Source organism: Tribolium castaneum, chromosome 7, assembly GCF_031307605.1.
Source record: "Tribolium castaneum strain GA2 chromosome 7, icTriCast1.1, whole genome shotgun sequence".
Taxonomy (NCBI): Eukaryota; Metazoa; Arthropoda; class Insecta; order Coleoptera; family Tenebrionidae; genus Tribolium; species Tribolium castaneum.
This window is the reverse complement of record NC_087400.1, coordinates 854,364-870,031: the sequence shown is the minus strand read 5'-3', so window position 1 is coordinate 870,031 and position 15,668 is coordinate 854,364. Positions and strand designations below refer to the sequence as shown.

Genomic DNA, 15,668 nt, shown 5'->3' with positions numbered 1-15,668 from the left:
AAAAGGCTTTGTTTATGCCTTATTAAGATATAACTGTTTTTTTTAATAATAATTAGTACGAAAACACTTATTAATGTGAAACATAATCTTAAAAAAAACAAAAAACTATCGTTCTTCTTTTTATTTCCTTCTTTTTTTTGACATTTTTACATTACTTTTTCGATTTTTTTTTATAAAAAAAATATGCACTCAAAAAAATCGGTTGCCACTGAAAAAAATATCAACATGTTCAAAGATTTATTGAAAATTGATCCATTACATAGATATTAAGTTGCGCTACTTTTGGTTCAGTCTGTATAAAAAAATTCTTTCAGGTTTTAAAATAAATCTGTACCACAGTAAAAGTTTTTTAGAGGATTTTCGTAATAACAGTTAAAATTAATTTAGTTGGCCTTATATTTTGTTAAACACCAGTTAAACTAATAGAGCAAAATATACAGGGTGGTCTAGCCCAAATTTCCAGTTTTTTTCCATAATTTTCAGATATCAGTGTATAATTAATTAATACTAACGTATTGTCCTTTTTATGAAAGACAGTAATCAATAATTAATACTTTTTATGTGAAATAGTTAAACAAAAATCATGTTTAAAATTATAAAAAAGATACGCTGAGACATTGTAACATTTTTGGCTTCACTGGTTTCTGACAACCAATATTTTTGTTTAGTGCTTTTGATACGCTCTTTATTTTTCGGGTAATAATAAAAAAATAAAAAATAAAATAAATAAATATAAAGAAAGTAGTAATTATTGACAACAACACACAAAAGGCTTTGTTTATGCCTTATTAAGATATAACTGTTTTTTTTAATAATAATTAGTACGAAAACACTTATTAATGTGAAACATAATCATAAAAAAAAACAAAAAACTATCGTTCTTCTTTTTATTTCCTTCTTTTTTTTGACATTTTTACATTACTTTTTCGATTTTTTTTTATAAAAAAAATATGCACTCAAAAAAATCGGTTGCCACTAAAAAAAATATCAACATGTTCAAAGATTTATTGAAAATTGATCCATTACATAGATATTAAGTTGCGCTACTTTTGGTTCAGTCTGTATAAAAAAATTCTTTCAGGTTTTAAAATAAATCTGTACCACAGTAAAAGTTTTTTAGAGGATTTTCGTAATAACAGTTAAAATTAATTTAGTTGGCCTTATATTTTGTTAAACACCAGTTAAACTAATAGAGCAAAATATACAGGGTGGTCTAGCCCAAATTTCCAGTTTTTTTCCATAATTTTCAGATATCAGTGCATAATTAATTAATACTAACGTATTGTGGTTTTTATGAAAGACAGTAATCAATAATTAATACTTTTTATGTGAAATAGTTAAACAAAAATCATGTTTAAAATTATAAAAAAGATACGCTGAGACATTGCAACATTTCTGGCTTCATTGGTTTTTGACAACCAATATTTTTGTTTAGTGCTTTTGATACGCTTTTTATTTTTCGGGTAATAATAAAAAAAAAATAAAAAAAAATAAAGAAAGTAGTAATTATTGGCAACAACACACAAAAGGATTTGTTCATGCCTTATGAAGAATTAAGAAACAACTGTTTTTTTTTAATAATAATTAGCACGAAAACACTTATTAATGTGAAACATAAACATATTTACTTTCTTCTTTTTTTTGACATTTTTTCATTATTTTTATAAAAAAAAGTCGGTTGCCACTACAAAAAAACATCGACATTTTCAAAGATTTTTTGAAAACTGTTCCATAACAAAAATATTAAGTTGCGCTACTTTTAGTTCAGTCTGTATAAAAAAATTCTTTCAGGTTTTAAAATGAATCTGTACCACAATAAAAGTTTTTTAGAGAATTTTCTTAATAACAGTTGAAATTAATTTAGTTAGCCTTATATTTTGTTAAACACCAGTTAAAATAATAGAGCAAAATATACAGGGTGGTCTAGCCCAAACTTCCACCTTTTGAAGCACAGTTATTAGTAAAGTTAGACTTTTAAAATTTTGTAGACAGTATATTTTACACTGTACTATCATTTTAAAAAAATATTTTTTATTATACAGTGTCCCAAAAAAGTGTGACGTCAAAATATATATTTTTTTAATAGTAATCATGTATCCTAAGAAGCCCAAAAAATTAACAGCATACTTTTTTTAGACACTCTGTATAATCAAAAATATTATCCTGAAATGCGTCCTTGAGTACAAATAACATCCAGAAAATATCAAAAGTCAAAATTTAATAGTAACTGAGCTACAGAAGCTGTGTTGGATCACGCTGTATAATGGAAATTAACGATTCATATTTAATAAAAACATGATTATCTAATACAATTAATATGAACTGATAAACTATTCAAAACAATAATAGTGGAAATGTAGGCCGGCTCTCTAATTTTAATAACTCCGTTAACGAAAACAAAGCCTTGTTTATTATAATTTCGTGATAAAAAGGTCAAAGCACTGTCAGTTTGTATTTTTTGAGCAAAGCTTGAAAGTGCAAAATTTCCAATTCCAGCTTATTTTTATCACAGATGGCAGCGATAAGCATCTCATTAATACATAAACAAAAGCCTCCAACATCTCAATTAATGAAATTGTTGATGTCACGCGAAGTTCATTGAATAGCTCTGGCAATAAAACAGTTTTAGCGTGATTGTAATGGACACAGAAACGCCCCAATTCATTCATAAAACTAACTCACTTTGTTGTCGACAATTTCGATTTGTTATTATTGCAACGTAGCACTTTGATTAGCTCCAGTTTGGAAAAACTTTTTTCAGCGGTCAGGAATCAAATGACTGAAACTGAAATCGTCACTGAATTTTTGAAGTAGAGCCAAGGAAGGAGTACACGAGACTGTCGTTCTGGCTTCGTTCATGAGAATCATGTTTACGTTGGATTTTTCAAGAAATTTTTGTATAAATATACCGTGATTTAGCCCAGGGACGGAAATATTTATTTAAATTCTGAGTTTCTTCTCTGAATAATGAGAGTATTTCTATTCGCGCACGCGATCGCATTTTAATTATAAACTTTTTATTTTCACTGGAAACTTTCTTATTTCCAAATACATACCTATTTTTAGAACACAATGTTTATTTGAGGAGCATATTTCAGCCAAGTTTTAATTACTAGCACAACCAATGTAAAAAAACACAAAACAGAAATTACAAAAAAAATATTAATTAGTTTTACGTTTTTACAACTTTATTTTATATTAGATTTTTTTTAATTTAATAATCCAGGGAGTCGTAAATTTTGACCCAAAAATAGCCGGCTATAAAAACCTCAACAATTCCTCATCGTGTCGATAATTTAAATATTTTCACTTGACGAAAGCAATTTTTCAAAACATTGTAAACGATTTAATCTGGACTGTCAGAAGTCTAATTATTGGGAACAATTTTATCTCAACATAACGACAAAAATGTTTACTTAACAGCTAAATATTATTTCGTAAGAGTAATTTTAATTTTTCGGGTAATAATAAATAAACAAACACAAAAAAGTAGTAATGATTGGCAACAACACACAAATGCCTTATTAAGAAACAACTTATTTTTTAATAATAATTAGCACGAAAACACTTATTAATGTAAAACATAAACATGAAAAAACAAAAAACTTTTTATTTTCTTATTTTTTTTTGACATTTTTTCATTATTTTTTCAAATTTTTTTATAAAAAAAGTCGGTTGACACTACAAAAAAACATCGACATTTTCAAAAATTTTGTGAAAACTGTTCCATAATAAAAATATTAAGTTGCGCTACTTTTGGTTCAGTCTGTATAAAAAAATTCTTTCACGTTTTAAAATAAATCTGTACCACTATAAAAGTTTTTTAGAGGATTTTCGTAATAACAGTTGAAATTAATTTAGTTAGCTCTATATTTTGTTAAACACCAGTTAAAAAAATAGAGCAAAATATACAGGGTGGTCTAGCCCAAATTTCCAGTTTTTTTCCATAATCTTCAGATATCAGTGTATAATTAATTAATACTAACGTATTGTAGTTTTTATAAAAGACAGTAATCAATAATTAATACTTTTTATGTGAAATAGTTGAACAAAAATCATGTTTAAAATTATAAAAAAGATACGCTGAGACATTGTAACATTTTTGGCTTCATTGGTTTTTGCCAACCAATATTTTTGTTTAGTGCTTTTGATACGCTCTTTATTTTTCGGGTAACAATAAAAAAATAAAAAAAATAAATAAATATAAAAAAAGGAGTAATTATTGACAACAACACACAAAAGGCTTTGTTCATGTCTTATTAAGAAACAACTGTTTTTTTAATAATAATTAGCACGAAAATACTTATTAATGTGAAACATAAACTTAAAAAAAAAACAAAAAACTATCGTCCTTCTTTTTATTTTCTTTTTTTTGACATTTTTACATTGTTTTTTCGATTTTTTTTTATAAAAAAAATATGCACTCAAAAAAATCGGTTGCCACTAAAAAAATATCAACATGTTCAAAGATTTATTGAAAATTGATCCATTACAAAGATATTAAGTTGCGCTACTTTTGGTTCAGTCTGTATAAAAAATTTTTCAGGTTTTAAAATAAATCTGTACCACTATAAAAGTTTTTTAGAGGATTTTCGTAATAACAGTTGAAATTAATTTAGTTAGCCTTATATTTTGTTAAACACCAGTTAAAATAATAGAGCAAAATATACAGGGTGGTCTAGCCCAAATTTCCAGTTTTTTTCCATAATTTTCAGATATCAGTGTATAATTAATTAATACTAACGTATTGTGGTTTTTATGAAAGACAGTAATCAATAATTAATACTTTTTATGTGAAACAGTTAAACAAAAATCATGTTCAAAATTATAAAAAAGATACGCTGAGACATTGCAACATTTTTCGCTTCATTGGTTTTTGACAACCAATATTTTTGTTTAGTGCATTTGATACGCTCTTTATTTTTCGGGTAATAATAAAAAAATTAAAAATAAAATAAATAAATATAATGAAAGTAGTAATTATTGACAACTACACACAAAAGGCTTTGTTCAAGCCTTATTAAGAAACAAATAATTTTTTAATAATAATTTGCAAAAATAATTTAAATATTTTCACTTGACGAAAGCCATTTTTCAAAACATTGTAAACGATTTAATCTGGACTGTCAGAAGTCTAATTATTGGGAACAATTTTATCTCAACATAACGACAAAAATGTTTACTTTAACAGCTAAATATTATTTCGTAAGAGTAATTTTAATGTTAGCATGAATTATAAATGAACACATGTCTGTTTTATCCAACTGCAGACACAGGCAAAAAGTTTGCTGCTTACACAAAAAACAGTATGTTCTTTGTTATCACATTTCTTATCAGACATCAAATAACCGGGAAAAATAATTCATTCAGACGCTTCACACTTCCGGTTTTGCGCGAACAAAGACGTTTTTTCAGTCTTTAAACTACCATAACGTTAATGAATTATTTACGTCATGGTTTTTGGTGGAAAATACTTTTTTGATAAAACTTCATTCACATTCAGCACTTTGATAAGAAAAAGCGTGCGGACCTTAAACACCATGTTTTGATGATTTGGTGAAGGTTTATGGTGATTTCGTATTGAACTGTGGGAACTTTGCCCCCTATTTGTAAATGCAAACAAATTTTTGTCCTTCCGCACTATCTGTATTTTTGCGTTTTCAAAGCTGATAACCTATGAACTGTGGAAAAAATCCAATTATATCACAAAAAATGGGGAAAAAAATCCAAATAGGTTTAAACTCTCATTGTCTTATTATTTTTATTACGCAATAGCATAACCTTTATTTTTCCAATTCCGCATTTTGTTTAAGGTTACGTACAATCTATTACCAAGAGAAATGGCGAAAAACTGGTTACTGTTATTTACCATCGGCAAGGACGATTTTGCTATTTTAATAAAAAAATATACTACGACACAATGAAATTGTTTCACTTGAAAATTTTTACTTATCCTTGTACTTGTCAATTAAAAACCTTGTACTTGATTCGCTCAGACGGCATCAATTTTTAACTAATCACCCTCATAACTTATTTAATTCCTCATTTCGTATTGATTTTCGCTCGAGTTTGAAGGAAACACGTGGTGTTCAAATGTAAATAAACAATAGTTATAAATAAAATAAACTTCGGCGAAATAAATTCGGTGAAAACAAAAATGCGTGTGTTTTCGAGCAATTTCCATGCCGATGTTTAGTGTGTCCAGGACTCCATTAGATAAATTGAGATGCTATCAGTTCGTCCAATTTATGTAAAAGGATCAGAAAATAGGTCAATAGTTTTTTGAATGTTGCCAATGATAAAAATTTCTTGAATTAAACTGGGGCACATCTGTCGTTTTCGCGCTTTTTAGTTTTGATTGAAAGTCGAGAACAAATATGTAAATCTCGATACAATCGATTGTATAAATTATTGGTCAGTTCCACTTATGCAACTCAAAAAAAATAATGGTTGTGATAAGAAAGTGTGTTGGTAATACTGGTTTGGGAGCGTGTCAGGTCAGGCCAGGCCAACTTGACGACAAAAATCATAATAAAAATTGTTCCTTGTTGTCATGACAATTTATGATAATTTCGTTCCTTGCGGCGGTAATTAAAAAGTTGTTTCTGTTTGTTTAGTTTTTGTACACTTGTCTAGAAAGGAGGAGAATTACATAAGTTGAGCCCTAATTAATACAAATTTTGCTACAAAATAAGTTGTTTGTTCAATTTTTTTCCTAAATTGAATAATTGTCAAACCTGTTTTAATGTTTGTCTGCATGTTTTAATTATATTTCAAATACGTCACAAATTTGGACTTTCTGTGTAAAAAATTCTGAGATGTAAGTTTTCAAAATTTCAAAAATGCGAGTCTTTGCATTTTTCTAATTCCATGTTAGTTTAGCTCAAATTATAATTTGTAAGCAAAAAATAATGTTTCTTATTCTAAAATACGAAAATTATCTGCACCTGTTTCACCATCTGATTTACAGCAAGAAATCAAATCAAAATCTATTTCAGTCAGGAATTTGAACTTCCTTATAATTATTTATGTGGAGGTACAATTAGTCCGTTTCACTTTTGACATTTCTGACTGTTTTAACTTCTCTCAGGATGAACGAATTGAACATTTCGATGCAATGAAAAATTCGCATCATGGTCAAAAAAATAAATAATAACCAAAAATGTTAAGCAGTTTTAAAAACACAAAATTTTAATGATTTTTCTTAGGGGCACAGAGTAACAAATAAAAGGAGTTTTTCCGGAAAAAACAAATTTTCCAGCTGAATTTACACAGAAATATTTGATGAATTTTTCAAACAGCCTATTTAATCGTCAGAAAAATTATAAAACAAGTATTTATCAATTCATATCTTTGTTATTTGTAATTTTTCAAAAAAAAATACTCGAAAAGATCGATTTTATTTTTTTAAATGGCAACATTTTTGTTCACTGTTTCAAATACTACAGACTTTTATCTTTCTGGCAATAAAAAAAAATAAAAAAGCAAACTAAATAAAAATAATACAAATTGAAAAAACAAATTTGATAAAATAAAAAAATATTGACAATTAATCTTATTAATTAATTTTCACCCAAAAATAGCCGGCTATAAAAACCTCAGCAATTCCTCATCGTGTCAATAATTTAAATAAATTTAAATTATTATTTAAATAAATAATAACCAAAAATGTTAAGCAGTTTTAAAAACACAAAATTTTAATGATTTTTCTTAGGGGCACATAGTAACAAAAAAAAGACGTTTTTCCGGAAAAAACAAATTTTCCAGCTGAATTTATACAGAAATATTTGATGAATTTTTCAAACAGCCTATTTAATCGTCAGAAAAATTATAAAACAAGTATTTATCAATTCATATCTTTGTTGTTTGTAATTTTTCGAAAAAAATACTCAAAAAGACCGATTTTATTTTTTTAAATAACAACATTTTTGTTCACTGTTCAAATAATACAGACTTTTATCTTTCTGGCAATAAAAAAAAATAAAAAAGCAAACTAAATAAAAATAATACAAATTGAAAAAACAAATTTGATAAAATAAAAAAATATTGACAATTAATCTTATTAATTAATTTTCACCCAAAAATAGCCGGCTATAAAAACCTCAGCAATTCCTCATCGTGTCAATAATTTAAATAAATTTAAATTATTATTTAAATAAATAATAACCAAAAATGTTAAGCAGTTTTAAAAACACAAAATTTTAATGATTTTTGTTAGGGGCACATAGTAACAAAAAAAAGAAGTTTTTCCGGAAAAAACAAATTTTCCAGCTGAATTTACACAGAAATATTTGATGAATTTTTCAAACAGCCTATTTAATCGTCAGAAAAATTATAAAACAAGTATTTATCAATTCATATCTTTGTTGTTTGTAATTTTTCGAAAAAAATACTCAAAAAGACCGATTTTATTTTTTTAAATAACAACATTTTTGTTCACTGTTCAAATAATACAGACTTTTATCTTTCTGGCAATAAAAAAAAATAAAAAAGCAAACTAAATAAAAATAATACAAATTGAAAAAACAAATTTGATAAAATAAAAAAATATTGACAATTAATCTTATTAATTAATTTTCACCCAAAAATAGCCGGCTATAAAAACCTCAGCAATTCCTCATCGTGTCAATAATTTAAATAAATTTAAATTATTATTTAAATAAATAATAACCAAAAATGTTAAGCAGTTTTAAAAACACAAAATTTTAATGATTTTTCTTAGGGGCACATAGTAACAAAAAAAAGACGTTTTTCCGGAAAAAACAAATTTTCCAGCTGAATTTATACAGAAATATTTGATTTATTTTTCAAACAGCCTATTTAATCGTCAGAAAAATTATAAAACAAGTATTTATCAATTCATATCTTTGTTATTTGTAATTTTTCAAAAAAAATACTCGAAAAGACCGATTTTATTTTTTTAAATAACATTTTTGTTCACTGTTTCTAATAATACAGACCTTTATCTTTCTGGCAATAAAAAAATAAAAAGCAAACTAAATAAAAATAATACAAATTGAAAAAACAAATTTAATAAAATAAAAAAATATTGACAATTAATCTTATTAATTAATTTTCACCCAAAAATAGCCGGCTATAAAAACCTCAGCAATTCCTCATCGTGTCAATAATTTAAATAAATTTAAATTATTATTTAAATAAATAATAACCAAAAATGTTAAGCAGTTTTAAAAACACAAAATTTTAATGATTTTTCTTAGGGGCACATAGTAACAAAAAAAAGACGTTTTTCCGGAAAAAACAAATTTTCCAGCTGAATTTATACAGAAATATTTGATGAATTTTTCAAACAGCCTATTTAATCGTCAAAACAAGTATTTATCAATTCATATCTTTGTTATTTGTAATTTTTCAAAAAAAAAATACTCGAAAAGATCGATTTTATTTTTTTAAATGGCAACATTTTTGTTCACTGTTTCAAATACTACAGACTTTTATCTTTCTGGCAATAAAAAAAAATAAAAAAGCAAACTAAATAAAAATAATACAAATTGAAAAAACAAATTTAATAAAATAAAAAAATAGTGACAATTAATTTAATTAATTAATTAATTAATTAATTTTCACCCAAAAATAGCCGGCTATAAAAACCTCAGCAATTCCTCATCGTGTCGATAATTTAAATATATTTAAATTATTATCTAAATAAATAATAACCAAAAATGTTAAGCAGTTTTAAAAACACAAAATTTTAATGATTTTTCTTAGGGGCACATAGTAACAAAAAAAAAGAAGTTTTTCCGGAAAAAACAAATTTTTCAGCTGAATTTATACAGAAATATTTGATGAATTATTCAAACAGCCTATTTAATCGTCAGAAAAATTATAAAACAAGTATTAATCAATTCATATTTTGGTTATTTGTAATTTTTCAAAAAAATACTCGAAAAGACCGATTTTATTTTTTTAAATAACAATATTTTTGTTCACTGTTTCAAATATTATCTCTATGAGAATATAAAAAGTAAAAAATATTGACAATTAAATATATAATAGGCTTTATATTATTTTTGTTCTTGACTTATTTTGTAAGCAGCAATTGTTTTTTATATTTTTTTGCAAAATTATTTTTTTTGTAATTTTTTTTATACATAGCGGAAAGATAAAAATGCGTACACTAATGAAAAATGTCAGTTATTATTAAAAAAATAACGCATGACGTCAAAAATATCATTATGGTGTCAAAATGAAGCATTTAAAAAAATAAAATCGATCTTTTTGCTTATTTTATTGAAAAAATACAAATAACAAAAATATGAATTATAATTATAAATAATATTTATCATAAAGAGAACAAAAAATACTTGTTTTAGAATTTTTCTGAAAAGTTGTTTTTGAAAAATGAGTCAACAAAGATATGAATTTTGTTTGTTACTTTTGGTTCACTCTGTTTTTTTCTAATGCATAAAATTTTTTTCAATTTCTTTTTACAATTTAACATAATAAAAACATGACACAAAAAAATTAACGCTTAAGCGGTGTTTTATGCAGAAAAATACGTAAAAAAATTACGTTTGCCTAAAAGTTTTTTTGCTAGATTTCCTAAAATAAGTTACTTTTGGAGCCTAGCGTTAATTGTTTTACGAATTTTTTAAAAACATTAATGTTGTTGAACATAGTTTTAGAATGGCATTAATTAATTAATTTTAATTATAAAAAATTTTAGAAAAATTGTAAAAAAAATCACATACATAGAAAAAAATATAAAGTATTTAAAAGCAAATTTTGATTTCTGTGTGCTTGTTGCTTTTACAAAGTTTTAATAGAGAAAAAAGCGGTACAAAAAATTTGTAAATAAAACCGACTTAGATTTTATATTTAGTATCTATTTCTAAAGCAATTTTTCAAGCTCAAAATTTTGCAAAAATTACAAAGAAAATTAAAGAGGTGACCTAGCTAAAAAAAATTCTCAAAACAACTCTTCGGAACTCAATAAAGCTTTTTGATAAGAAAGAAAATAAACCGGCGAGAAGTTCCTTTCGAGTGCCAAAGAGTTGATATATTTAGCTTCAAAGTGAATCACCGTGTATATTTTTATTACCTCCGAATACAATTGGGCCGTAAAATGTTCTACAGCCATTAAGTGTGTATTTTAAACATTTGATAAGTGAATAGATATCAAAGTAACTTTTTCAATGCCAGTTTGCGAAACGAATTTATTCAACAATTTGGCAGTTACGTGTTTCGCACTTTCAATTTTCGCAACAGAAGATCGCCTCTGAAGAAAAAAAAACCTCTCTTGACGTAAGAAAGAGCATTCAACTTTCTCACATATGGTGTGACAGATCGGGAAACGAGGCCAGTTTTATTAAGATGACACTTTTCCAAAACCGAGTCAAAGTAACAACGTCGCTATTTTAGAAACTCAACCTACTTAAAAATTTCTTTTCCTCACCGTGATTTTTTCAAGAAGCGATTCTTGACCACTTGCAGCTTGCGCTCTTTGCCATCGTCTCTATCCTCGAATCCTTGCACGAAACACAACATCACTCAGGATTTGGCGACATGGTGGCGATTTTTTTTAAGTGATTCAGAGGCGACTTTAGCGACTTTTTGGGCACATGGCAGGCGAAAACGTTGCCCCTTTCGCGGTCTCTTCATTGACTGAATGTGTTCACGCTTGGTGAGGTTGCGAGTCGAACGAACGGTATTATACACGTCGTCAAGCGGTTGTTGTGGAGGGCAGAGACGGAGCGAGGACGTCGCGACCAGAGATCGAAGAGGATTTTGCTGCGGTCGATGGATTTTTTTTTGAAAAACTGGATGACCGAGACTGATTCGGGTTTTTAGCGACTGGTTGTTTAGCGCACCGAAATGGCCGCCGCGATTACAAAAGTACACATTTACATATACAGGGTGACCCAGCGTGTGTAATCGGTCTATAACTTTTTAACTATTTGAAATATTACCATTCTGTTTTTATTATCCGATAGATCGACTGAAAGTCCACAAACTAAAAATACTTTGGTGTTGGTGCACCAAAGTTATATTTTTTTCAATGGAACACCCTATATATTTTTGCATAATTGGTTTCTACGCAAAAAAATAATGTAACTTTATATAAACTATTATGGGTCTATCTCTTTCCGTTTCGGAATTATTCAACTTTTCGTTATAAAAAAGACCAATTTTTGAAAAATCACTGCAAAGTCGCCTATGAATATTTTCCGAAAAATTTGCAACAGAAAAACTTAGAATACCTTGTAGTTTTAGCTGATAGTCGACTTTTAGTTAAAACACGCAGATAATATACAGGCTGTGCCAAAACACAAAAAGTTAAATAACTCATTTTTTTCAAATGGAACACCCTGTATTTTATTAAATGTATCGAAAGCATTTTTGATAAGCTTCCTAACGGTATGGAGTCTCCATAGCAAATTTAAAATTTGTTTCGAGATTTTTCAAAAAAATATATTTTATTACAATACAATGTTAGCCTAGAATCTGATTAATTTTTTGACATGTACTAATGTGACAAATTACACAAGTAATCTAATTATTACCTGATACATAAATGAATTTCACTCATCAAGAATTATTAATAAAATAAATAAAAAATATATTTTTTATTTTTTTGAACACTTTAAGAAATACTATAAATTTGCTATAAAAACCGCATATCAATAGAAAGCTCATGAAAAATGCAATCGACACATGTAAAGAAATACATGGTGTTCCATTAAAAAAAATGAGTTATTCAACTTTTTGCGTTTTGGCACACCCTGTACATTATTTCCGTGTTTCAAGTAAAAGTCGACTATTTCCTAAAAATACAGGATATTCTGAATTTTTCTGTTGCAAATTTACCGGAAAATATTCATAGGCGACTTTGCAGCGATTTTTCAAAAATTGGTCTTTTCTATAACGAAAAATTGAATAATTCCGAAACGAAAAGAGATAGACACATAATAGTTTATATGAAGTTACATTATTTTTTTGCGTAGAATATAATCATGCAAAAATATATAGGGTGTTCCATTTAAAAAAAAATAACTTTGGTTCACCACACTGTATACAACACTCTGTGTACAATAAAAACATTTTTAATTCGCATAATAAAAAAGTTATAGACCGATTACGCACGCCTGGGTCACCCTGTACAAGTACAAGTTGGTGGAAAAATTTATTAACCACAAGAATAGCATAGTTCTAATGTTACTTTAGTTTTTTTTTTTTTCAAAAATGTAAAAAATATGAACAGCTGAGTCCTGGTTGTCATTATTACGTTACTAGATTTTAAAATTTTAAACTACTTGCATAACAGATGTTGCAAAAAGTCAGTTAATTAATGGTGTTATATCCTTTTGTTACTATTGTGTTATTGCTTTATTACTTTAATAATAAATTACAACTGTTATTTAAATTCGTATGCCGTAAACTCTGTTAGCAACATTTCTATTTTACAGTAACATTCTCTGTTAAATAATAACAGCTTCAAAAATCTCGATATTCAGAGTATACCATTAATAAATAAAAACAATCAAAAATTAACTTTTTGTTCAAAAATCCCTTCAAAAATCTGAAAAATATCCTTGGTAGTTCGCATTAAAGCCCTAAAACGTGATGGTCTTTAAAGGCTAATTTCGTAAGCTTTGTTTTCTGTAAAAATTAAGAAAATCGCTGCACAGGATGACATTAAATAAATATTTGTGTTAGTAAAGTGGGTATTTTAAGAAAGTGAAAAAATGGTGTTTCTCGCAGTAAAGACAGCAACCCAGAATACAGTGTTTCAGTTTTAAGCAAAGTGGGAGAATACACGTTCGAATGGTGGATTTCACTATTTTAACACGATTGAAATCTAAATAACCAGTTAAGTAACCAGAAGAACACTTAACTTAAAAAGAAACAATTTTAAAGTTTTTTAGACGCGAAAAAAAAGGTGGTCAATTAAAATTTTTCAAGTTATTCAACAGACTGTTTCATTTTTTTATCTTCTTCATTGCTTAAAGTCTGAACTTTCTTCTTTAAAGTGGTGAAAGTTTTTTCCTAAAAATCTTAGTTTTTATGTGATATACCTTTTTGATAAAATAAAAAGTTTTCTCAAAATCAAAATGATCCCCACTGTTTGGGGACTGCTAAATAATGCTTTGGGCTACGGAGAACTATAACTTAGGAGACGGAACGAGATACAATATTCTGTACCCAAAAAAAAAAGTACGGCAGAGGAAAATGAGGGCGCTTCGAGCGTTCGAGCGTCTCGGTGTCAAATCGTTTTAAATTAATTTAAATTCAACCAGTTCACTAATTACTTGAAAAAAAATGCATAAATGTTGAGTTTTGCATTCTCAACAGACTGAAAAAAACTGAGGACTAAAATTTTCATGAAAAACATGAGAAAAAATTTATTTAAGATTTTAAATTTGCGCTTCGTCCCGTTTTTTTCAAAACGCTGCGAATACGGTTAAAGATACAAGAAAAATGTTCAGAAGAAAGTTGTAGAGAATTAAATTTGCTTCAAAAAAGTCCTTCGGAATAAAGGTTTGATGGGTCAGGCATAGATAGCGTTTTTGCCCTTCCCTCCCATACCAAGAAAAACCAAACGGAAACAGTCCAAATGACCAATTTCGGTGGTAAACAGTCCAAAGTGATAAAAAACGACCTTTAAACCCACCCATTGGGCAAAAATTTGTCTTGGAATTAAATTATAGCCATACTGCGAAGACGACCATTTTGGACTTCGTTTGTTTTTTTTAAGGTATCTTTCTTTTTCGCGCTGTCCTTGGCCTTTGACAGTCTATGACTGATAACACTGCTTAATTCGATTTCTATCCAAACGACTAGCAATTTCTGTAAAACCCCTATTTGAAGTCCAAAAATCATGCCTTTTTCAAAATTTCTTAAATTGTTAGTAATTTTGGTTTTGTCGTCTCCAGGTCTAAGTGCGCTTTTAGAACACTTGAACTAAATGAATTTAAAAAAAAACACACAAAAAGGTAGTCAGAAAAGCAAAAAATTGGAAAAATAACACTCGCTGGTAAAAGAACTTAAATGTTAAAAACTCCCTTACCACTTAATTAAAATCGTTCAAATTTTGACCAATTATTACTCGCTAATAGTCGACCATTTGTGCCAAGTTTCGTCAAAAAATTCAAATTCCTTCTTGGTGCTGAGTATATATGTGTTGGTAAAGTGGGTATTTTAAGAAAATGAAAAAATCGTGTTTTTCGCAGTAAAGACAGCAACCCAGAATACAGTGTTTTAATGTTAAGCGTTGTGGTGGGAGAATAACTTTCCAATTTTAACACGATTTGCAACAACATTATTAAAATCTAAATGAGAAAATATATATGTTTAAACTTAATAATATACTTTGAGTAACCAGAAGAGGCACTTAACTGTTAATGTTTTAAATAGAAACAATTTTTTTTGCAAAAAAGGGCAAAAAAGTTTGAACTTTCTTCTTTAAAGTTGTGAAAGTCGTACTTTTCCTAAAAATCTTAGTTTTTATGTAATATAATTTTTAATATAAAAATTTTTAGAAAAAAATTTGGCTTTCATCTGAAACAAACATATATTTGACCAAAGGATCGTTTGTTTATGGTGTTTTTTGTAATAAGTTTTTGATAAATAAAGAAAAAAATGGTTGCAGTTTGCTACCTGACAGTGGGGGTCAGAGGTGACTCCAGCAAAAATTCAGTGTAAGGGCA

At 27.3% G+C, this 15,668-nt stretch overlaps 1 protein-coding gene across 5 annotated transcripts in view; it reads right to left on the bottom strand.

Moving 5' to 3' along the window:
- Positions 1-15,668, bottom strand: part of LOC100141873 (GRAM domain-containing protein 2B) — a 79,581-nt gene that overhangs the window by 14,022 nt on the left and 49,891 nt on the right. The gene's annotated exons all lie outside the window — the stretch shown is intronic.